The sequence below is a fragment of the Narcine bancroftii genome, chromosome 3 (assembly GCF_036971445.1).
Source record: "Narcine bancroftii isolate sNarBan1 chromosome 3, sNarBan1.hap1, whole genome shotgun sequence".
Taxonomy (NCBI): Eukaryota; Metazoa; Chordata; class Chondrichthyes; order Torpediniformes; family Narcinidae; genus Narcine; species Narcine bancroftii.
Window position 1 is genome coordinate 200,590,540 of NC_091471.1, and position 9,386 is coordinate 200,599,925.

The following is a 9,386-nucleotide window of genomic DNA, read 5'->3' on the forward strand; positions in this document are numbered from 1 at the left end:
GTGCCCCACTCAGATAACATCAACCCAAGCGGGCTGTACGTAGCTATCTGGTGTTCACATCCTGAACCAGGACTCTCTTCCTTGCTACTCATAATTCCCATACTTATAGGCAAGTAAAATTCCTCTTACCGAGTTCCAGTAGCAATACTCTAGCGCGCTTCCTCCCGTCGTTTGTTCTCAATGCCTCTTCTCGGATATCACTCGCTTCTTCCACTGACCAGCCACCCGTCGTCCGTGAGTCCAGCTGAATCAGCCGGGGTGCACCTACTCTCGTCGTCGGTGTACTCTGTCAGTGGAGGGAGTGTGATCCCGGACGATCCCCCATTTGTTAGAAATTAAAGTACCTTTAAAGAAATTGCTCGAGACAAAAATTGAGAACAAAGAACATTTATTACAACAACAATGCAAAGTTGGGTGCTTCCCCTTACCCTGGGAATACACAAACATACTGGGGCTCACCCAACTTTTATACAGTCAATTTCAGTATCAGAGTGCCCTCCCCCTTACATTCTTCTGCCCCCTGGATGGGTTTGGCATAGGTAATCCTTCCTGCCTATGTGCAGTTTCAGTACACTTGGAGGACCAGGGGGTATCCTGTGGGTGTCCCATCATGTCATTGTCCTTATTCACACCTTCCTGATTCTCGGGGCTACAATCTCTTGGTATGCGGAGTTGACTCATTCTATCTAGGGTTGGCTAGTTTCATATGTATAAATCTGTGTATGGTTAGCTAATTAGATATGTAGGACTTGGTACTTCTATCTAGGGCTAGGAGACCTTTATCTGATCCAGACTACCTCAACTTCCTACATTCTATTGTACCTTACCATTCCTTTTCTTAGTCTTATGGTAGCTCTTGTCCCACAGAAGATTCTTATGTTAATCGTGCTGACTCTGCTTTCCTGCATCCTAATCCCCAAGCTCATCCTCTTTGTACTGGTTACAGCCATTAACTGATGAATTTTAGTTTCTTCCATGTTCATAATTTTAGATCAATTTTCCCATCTCTCACAGAACTGATGTACATCTGTACTTAAATACATTAATAACAAAACTCTGAGGTTTCATATCTTTGTGACTAACAGAATTAATGAGATCGAGAAAGTTTTGCATGTTAATCGATGGAAATATGTCAAAACAGTGCATAATCCAGGAAACTCTCGAAATAATTTTCTTTGAATTTATCATCTTATTAGTTTAAATCATTTCTTAGAGCATTATGTTTTTAAATATAATCGAAAGCTTTATTTATTCAAGTTATGAAAATCTCAATGCGAAGTTATGGAAAATGTTTATATCAACAAATTAAAGCTACTTACAGCTGAAAATATGAAGTTTGTTTTTTTTGGAGTGATAAGATTGTAATTCAGAATATCGAAGTTTATGTTTCTTAGAAGATGGCATGTTTTGGAATTGAAAATTATAGAACTTGGAAAGTGTCATCTACAAACTGTGCCACCACTATTGTTGGTTCATTTAGTATATGAGAACGTTTATTTTTTAACACCTTCCCCTGATTTGAGTCTTATTTCTACTATCATTGACAATAAATTTCTGCATTATATTTTGAATATAATTTCCAGTGAATATCTGGAAACTACAATGTGGAAAGCAGCTTCCTCTCTCAACCAGACTATTCAGACCTCCAGGCCAAAGAAAAAAGACATCAAGTTAACATTTCATACCAACAATGAAAGAAAAGCATGAGTCTGGATTAGTGCCTGCTGGAAGCCTCGCATAAGCTTATCTGCCCTTTTGTGTTGGAGCCTGGGGTTGGCTGTTGGTATTTTCAACTGTCATGGGCAAATTCTATTAGTCAGAGAAAGAAAATGCTTTAAGGAAGGTGGAGTTTTCAACTCAATTTTTGTATAAATACAATATCCACAGGGTGCTGTGACAATCTGATCATGCTGGGATGTAATTTCCAACAAAAGCTGAACTCTGAGCAGTAAGAATAAAAACTAATTTTGGGGGGAATTTTAAACAATTTAAACAGTAAAATAACATTATCTTTTCAGTTTGATATGTTCATTCAGGTTTGAGTTCACATGTTAAGCAAGAATGGCTTTTTTTTGTTGAATTTCATTCTTATGGACTTTTCAACCAATATCAGATGGTAACAGATTACGTAGCCATCTCATGGGATGTTTTATATTTATATATAGTAAAATGCACCTATAGGATTGGTAGATTCCATTTCATTGTATTTTCTAATTGCTTGAGACTTACAAAACCTAACTAACACACTTGCATTTTACTTTATTTTCAGTCACATTCCTTGAAAACATTTAACTGCTGCTGGATCTGCAGGTTTCTATCCCTCCATGGAGCTGCCCAAATGATGAACAATAACATTCTAGATAATACAACCCTGCCCCCTGCCCAAGTTTACAGATAAAGCCTCTGGGGCAGGGGCGACTCTTACTAAGTCACCCCAACAGCAAGTGGCATCAACCAGCTCTTCATCCTGGGTGACACCTTTGCTGTTTCACACAACTCTATTTAAACAGCTGCTATAACTGCACGAAAACCAACAAGGTCGGGTCAGATACAGCAATGAGCTCTCTGAACCCTTCTCCATTAACAATGGCGTGAAGCAAGGCTGTGTTCTCGCACCAACCCTCTTTTCAATCTTCTTCAGCATGATGCTGAACCAAGCCATGAAAGACCCCAACAATGAAGACGCTGTTTACATCCGGTACCGCACGGATGGCAGTCTCTTCAATCTGAGGCGCCTGCAAGCTCACACCAAGACACAAGAGAAACTTGTCCGTGAACTACTCTTTGCAGATGATGCCGCTTTAGTTGCCCATTCAGAGCCAGCTCTTCAGCGCTTGACATCCTGCTTTGCGGAAACTGCCAAAATGTTTGGCCTGGAAGTCAGCCTGAAGAAAACTGAGGTCCTCCATCAGCCAGCTCCCCACCATGACTACCAGCCCCCCCACATCTCCATCGGGCACACAAAACTCAAAACGGTCAACCAGTTTACCTATCTCGGCTGCACCATTTCATCAGATGCAAGGATCGACAATGAGATAGACAACAGACTCGCCAAGGCAAATAGCGCCTTTGGAAGACTACACAAAAGAGTCTGGAAAAACAACCAACTGAAATACCTCACAAAGATAAGCGTATACAGAGCCATTGTCATACCCACACTCCTGTTCGGCTCCGAATCATGGGTCCTCTACCGGCACCACCTACGGCTCCTAGAACGCTTCCACCAGCGTTGTCTCCGCTCCATCCTCAACATCCATTGGAGCGCTCACACCCCTAACGTCGAGGTACTCGAGATGGCAGAGGTCGACAGCATCGAGTCCACGCTGCTGAAGATCCAGCTGCGCTGGATGGGTCACGTCTCCAGAATGGAGGACCATCGCCTTCCCAAGATCGTATTATATGGCGAGCTCTCCACTGGCCACCGTGACAGAGGTGCACCAAAGAAAAGGTACAAGGACTGCCTAAAGAAATCTCTTGGTGCCTGCCACATTGACCACCACCAGTGGGCTGATAACGCCTCAAACCGTGCATCTTGGCGCCTCACAGTTTGGCGGGCAGCAGCCTCCTTTGAAGAAGACCGCAGAGCCCACCTCACTGACAAAAGGCAAAGGAGGAAAAACCCAACACCCAACCCCAACCAACCAATTTTCCCTTGCAACCGCTGCAATCGTATCTGCCTGTCCCGCATCGGACTGGTCAGCCACAAACGAAGCCTGCAGCTGACGTGGACTTTTTTACCCCCTCCATAAATCTTCGTCCGCGAAGCCAAGCCAAAGAAAGATGAGCAAAGCACCCTGCTGGCTGAATATTTGCTCCCATCTTCACCAATGGTCTATGTGTTACTTCTGAGAACATTTACTTTTACAATTTTGACCTTGCGTATTTTTATCTATTTTTTTTTAATGTTCCTTTTTTTTGCCAGTTGCTTAAAGCTGCCAGTTACTTGTTCCAGATACCAGGATTTTTACTGTCTATATTTGATTTATACATATACAGGATTTTTGCACAAAAGCAGCTGAATTGCAACGCCAACAATTGTTGACTATCTCCAGCTGGTTTCAGAATTGGTGCCGAACCTCATCAACAGTTTATGTACTCCCACATTGGTTGGGCTGGGATTTATTTATTTGGCAGTGAAGGTCTGGGATCTCCAAGTCAGGATAATGTTGCATTTCAAGTTGGAGGGAATTGAAAGAAATGGTGACTAAATGCCTGATGAATTTGTCATTCTTGTGCATATGTTGTAGGTTTCAAAAATGCCTGCTGAAATATTTTGTTGAATTTGTGACACCCATCCTATCAATGGTAAACACTGCAGATATGCTGGGTTGATAGGAGAGTCTTGAATAAGCTACTGGTGGAACATTGTTTTACTTTTTATTGATACAGCATGGTAAAAGATCCTTGCAGCCCATGAAACCCATGGCACCCAATTGCACCAAAATAACTACCAACCCCGTATGTTTTGGAACATGAGAGGAAACCAGGGCACCCAGAGAGGTCACGGAGAGAACATACAAACTCCTTGGTGCTGTAATAGTGGTAACAGTGCTGGGCTGCCTAGAATGGTTGAACTGTTTGAATGTTTTTGGAGTTGCACCCATCCAGGATAGGGAAGGTCATTCCACCATGCTCTCAACTTGTGTCTTTTAGCCAGAGAAAAGTTTTGGAGAGTCAGAAGTCAAGTCACTCCACACAGAATACCATTTATCTGGTGCTGTTAAATTCTTGTTCCGTGCTGACTAACCCCTTTATACATCTCTCATTCCATTTACCACCCAACCGATTGATAGCATTTCAATCATTCCACTTCAGTGGCAGGTAGTTAGAATTCCCCTTGTAGGATATGGTTTTTACTTGTGTGTTGCAAATTCAAGGCTGCCTTTCTGGGTTTTAATGCATAATTCATTATCTGAGGATCTGCAGATAAACATCGTGAAGTCATAAGCAAACATCCACCCTTTTGACCTGACTATGAAAGGGAGATTATTGATGAACCAGCTATGTATGTCCCATGGCTGAGTATATTGACCTCCAGCAATCACAAGCATATCACTAGATGCTGGCATGCCTTCGGTTCATGCAGAGTTCCTGTCCAATTTGTATTGACTTCAATTTTACTTCTTCCTTCCAGACCCTGTCACTCTCAAATCACCACGGGAATTCAGTTCTTTCCTCCACCACTTCAGGTTATGTAACTATAGGCTTCTGCTGAAACACAAATTGATAATTTATCACAGTTGAACAACTTTTTCCAGTCAAAGTGGATCAGATTCTTCAAGTGAAGCACACATTATAAGCAAATCTATATGCATATATAATCATCGGTTCATCAAAATGCTTAACGAGATTCTGTTAGAATGTAGACATTTGATTCTGCAATGAATTAAATTGTTTCTAGGCTACTTCATATTGCTGTCTTGAAAGTAATAAACCTGGACTTTGCCATTGTCATGAGTGAAGTGTCAGCTTTCACTGTCATTGTACTTATAGGGCAGCAAGCTTTGGCCTACAATGCACACTGTTAAGCTGGCAATGAGTCAATACTCTTCTAAAGGCTGCATTGCAATGAATCAAGGGAAATAACTGACTTGAAATTTCCTCGAAGTTGCTATGCACTCAAGGGAGTGTGGTTGAAAGCCGTTGTGACAGTAGAACAGGAATTGCCACACCAGATCAGGCTTCAGCCGTGTAATCAGATGGAAATATGTCATGCAATTTTCTTGCAAGGCCAGCTCAAAATATTGGCCCCAGGACCATTCCCATCTGTGGCAAGGTGGGAAAAGGGGGAAGATCAAGAAGCAGGCACAATGTGGGCCAAGAGAAGGCACAGTGTGGGGAGGGGAGTCACGGAAAATGACAGGACAAGTTGCAGAGAGGAATCAAATTACAGGAAGCCATGTGGGGTAAGGGAGGATGTGGAATTATGAAGTGAGTGGATTGGACAATATGATGAAATGTGGCAGGGCAGGATAGATTCGGGCACAGAGAGTTGTATCATGGGATATTGGGCTGAGCAGGCCATCTGTTTGGGTTGGATAGATGGGGAAGCAGGACAGCACTTAATTTGGGAAGTGAGTTTGGGGACATGAGGCCACATCTTTGGAAAGAGGGATTTGGTGCAGCAATTAATGTGGAAAGGAAAAGATAGGTTATTGCGATTTGTAGTGGGTTTAGATCAGGGATCAGTTTTACATTATAGGCACAGGAGTTGAAGGGACAGCTACATATCAGGGACATGGGTCCAGTCTTCAATGCAGTGGGTGGTGATGTCACCCAGGAATTTAGATATTGTTCTTAACTGCAGCCTTACAAGTTAACACTGCATAATTAAAGTGTTTGTTTTTCTGTGTGTGCAGGAACAAAAAGTTATGCAAGTAGAAAATGTGACCCCCTTACATGAAAATTGATCAGAATTGCAAGGGTGAATAATGATAAAATCTCATGATTGATATAATTTGACCTGACAACATTCCAAAATGTAACTAAACTCAGGCTTGCTAAAGAAAAAAACAACATGACCACCAAATTTCTAGCTGTGATTATTTACAAACTGTTCTCAGCATTAAACAACCTGAAAATATATCACTGCTCACAGAGGGTAGCAGTTTGATTAAAAACTTAATTGAAACCTAATTTCAGATACACTCAGCATATGATCAACCCCCACAGATTTTAAAATAAAGATTAGCTTTCTTATAAAGATTATATTACTTCAGCTTTTACTTCAGTATTGTCAGTGCACACATTTTTTCCTTTGAATATTTAAACATTAAAAATTTTGATTCAGAATTGTGCTTTTTTATTGCCTCAGGCAATAATGTAAAATGTCTGGGAGATCAAAAAGACAAAATCTGGTTGAGGACCTATCTGTATTGCTTCCTTGCCATTCTTTTTAAATTATTCAAGCAAATTTTATTTAACTCTTTATAACAATCAAGCTGTGGCTTCGAGCTTTGTCGTAGCATAAAGGTTACATTGGATAGTATTAGAAAATTGGATAGTGTTGAGGGTGGCGGTTATCAAAACACTATTATAGCACAGGGTTGGTGCGAGAACGCAGCCTTGCTTCACGCCATTGTTAATGGAGAAGGGTTCAGAGAGCTCATTGCTGTATCTGACCCGACCTTGTTGGTTTTCGTGCAGTTGGATAACCATGTTGATGAACTTTGGGGGGCATCCGAGGCCCTCTAGTATTTGCCAAAGCCCTTTCCTACTCACGGTGTCGAAAGCTTTTGTGAGGTCAACAAAGGTGTTGTAGAGTCCTTTGTTTTGTTCTCTGCACTTTTCTTGGAGCTGTCTGAGGGCAAAAACCATGTCAGTAGTTCCTCTGTTTGAGCAAAAGCCGCACTGTGATTCTGGGAGAACATTTTTGGCGACACTAGGTATTATTCTATTTAGGAGAATCCTAGCGAAGATTTTGCTTGCAATGGAGAGCAGCGTGATTCCCCTGTAGTGTGAGCAGTCTGATTTCTCACCTTTGTTTTTGTACAGGGTGATGATGATGGCATCACGAAGGTCCTGAGGCAAGCCATGAAAGACCTCAACAATGAAGATGCTGTTTATATCCAGTACCGCACGGATGGTAGTCTCTTCAATCTGAGGCGCCTGCAAGCTCACACCAAGACACAAGAGCAACTTGTCCGTGAACTACTCTTTGCAGATGACGCTGCTTTAGTTGCCCATTCAGAGCCAGCTCTTCAGCGCTTGACGTCCTGTTTTGCGGAAACTGCCAAAATGTTTGGCCTGTAAGTCAGCCTGAAGAAAACTGAGGTCCTCCATCAGCCAGCTCCCCACCATGACTACCAGCCCCCCCACATCTCCATCGGGCACACAAAACTCAAAACGGTCAACCAGTTTACCTATCTCGGCTACACCATTTCATCGGATGCAAGAATCGACAACGAGATAGACAACAGACTCGCCAAGGCAAATAGCGCCTTTGGAAGACTACACAAAAGAGTCTGGAAAAATAACGAACTGAAAAACCTCACAAAGATTAGCGTATACAGAGCCGTTGTCATACCCACACTCCTGTTCGGCTCTAAATCATGGGTCCTCTACCGGCATCACCTACGGTTCCTAGAACGCTTCCACCAACGTTGTCTCCGCTCCATCCTCAACATTCATTGGAGAGACTTCATCTCCAACATCAAAGTACTCGAGATGGCAGAGGCCGGCAGCATCGAATCCACGCTGCTGAAGATCAGACTGTGTTGGGTAGGTCACATCTCCAGAATGGAGTTCTATCGCCTTCCCAAGATCGTGTTATATGGCGAGCTCTCCACTGGCCACCGAGACAGAGGTGCACCAAAGAAGAGGTACAAGGACTGCCTAAAGAAATCTCTTGGTGCCTGCCACATTGACCACCGCCAGTGGGCTGATATCGCCTCAAACCATGCATCTTGGCGCCTCACAGTTCGGCGGGCAGCAACCTCTTTGAAGAAGACCGCAGAGCCCACCTCACTGACAAAAGACAAAGGAGGAAAAACCCAACACCCAACCCCAACCAACCAATTTTCCCTTGCAACCGCTGCAACCGTGTCTGCCTGTCCCGCATCGGACTTGTCAGCCACAAACGAGCCTGCTGCTGACGTGGACATTACTCCTCCATAAATCTTCGTCCGTGAAGCCAAGCAAAAGAAAAAGAAGAAAAGAATTATAGCGCATAACCTGGGTTCGAATCCAGCGCTGTCTGTAAGGAGTTTGTACATTTCTCCTTTGCCTGCGTGGGTTTTGCTGCAGTTTCCTCCCACCGCCCAAACTGTACAGGGTTTTAGGTTAATTTGGATGTAATTGGGAGGCATGGGTGTAAATGGCTGGAATTGGCATCTACTGTGCTGTGAATATTTTTTTTAATTAATTAAATTTAAAAATGCATTATCTAGAAACATAGAGTTGTAGATTCATTCAGCATGGGCAGTTTGGTTAGTGTAGCAGTTAGCACAATACTATTACATGGCCAGCAACCTGGGTTCTAATCCTCATGTTTTTTCACCGATACTCCAGTTTCCTCCCATCCTTCGAAACATAGAGGGTTGGTAAGTTACCATCTTTGATGGCATATAAGACCCTCAGGCATGTAAGACCACCCCCCGCCCCACCATTTCAGCAGGGATTATTAAGAATATTTTTAAAAGTGTACTTACAGGTAAGTATTTCTTTTCTTTCTTTCTTCTTCTTTGGCTTGGCTTCGCAGATGAAGATTTATAGAGGGGTATGTCCACGTCTGCTGCAGGCTCGTTGGTGACTGACAAGTCCGATGCGGGACAGCCAGGCACGGTTGCAGCGGTTGCAAGGGAAAATTGGTGGGTTGGGGTTGGGTTTTTCCTCCTTCGTCTTTTGTCAGTGAGGTGGGCTCTGCGGTCTTCTTCAAAGGAGGTTGC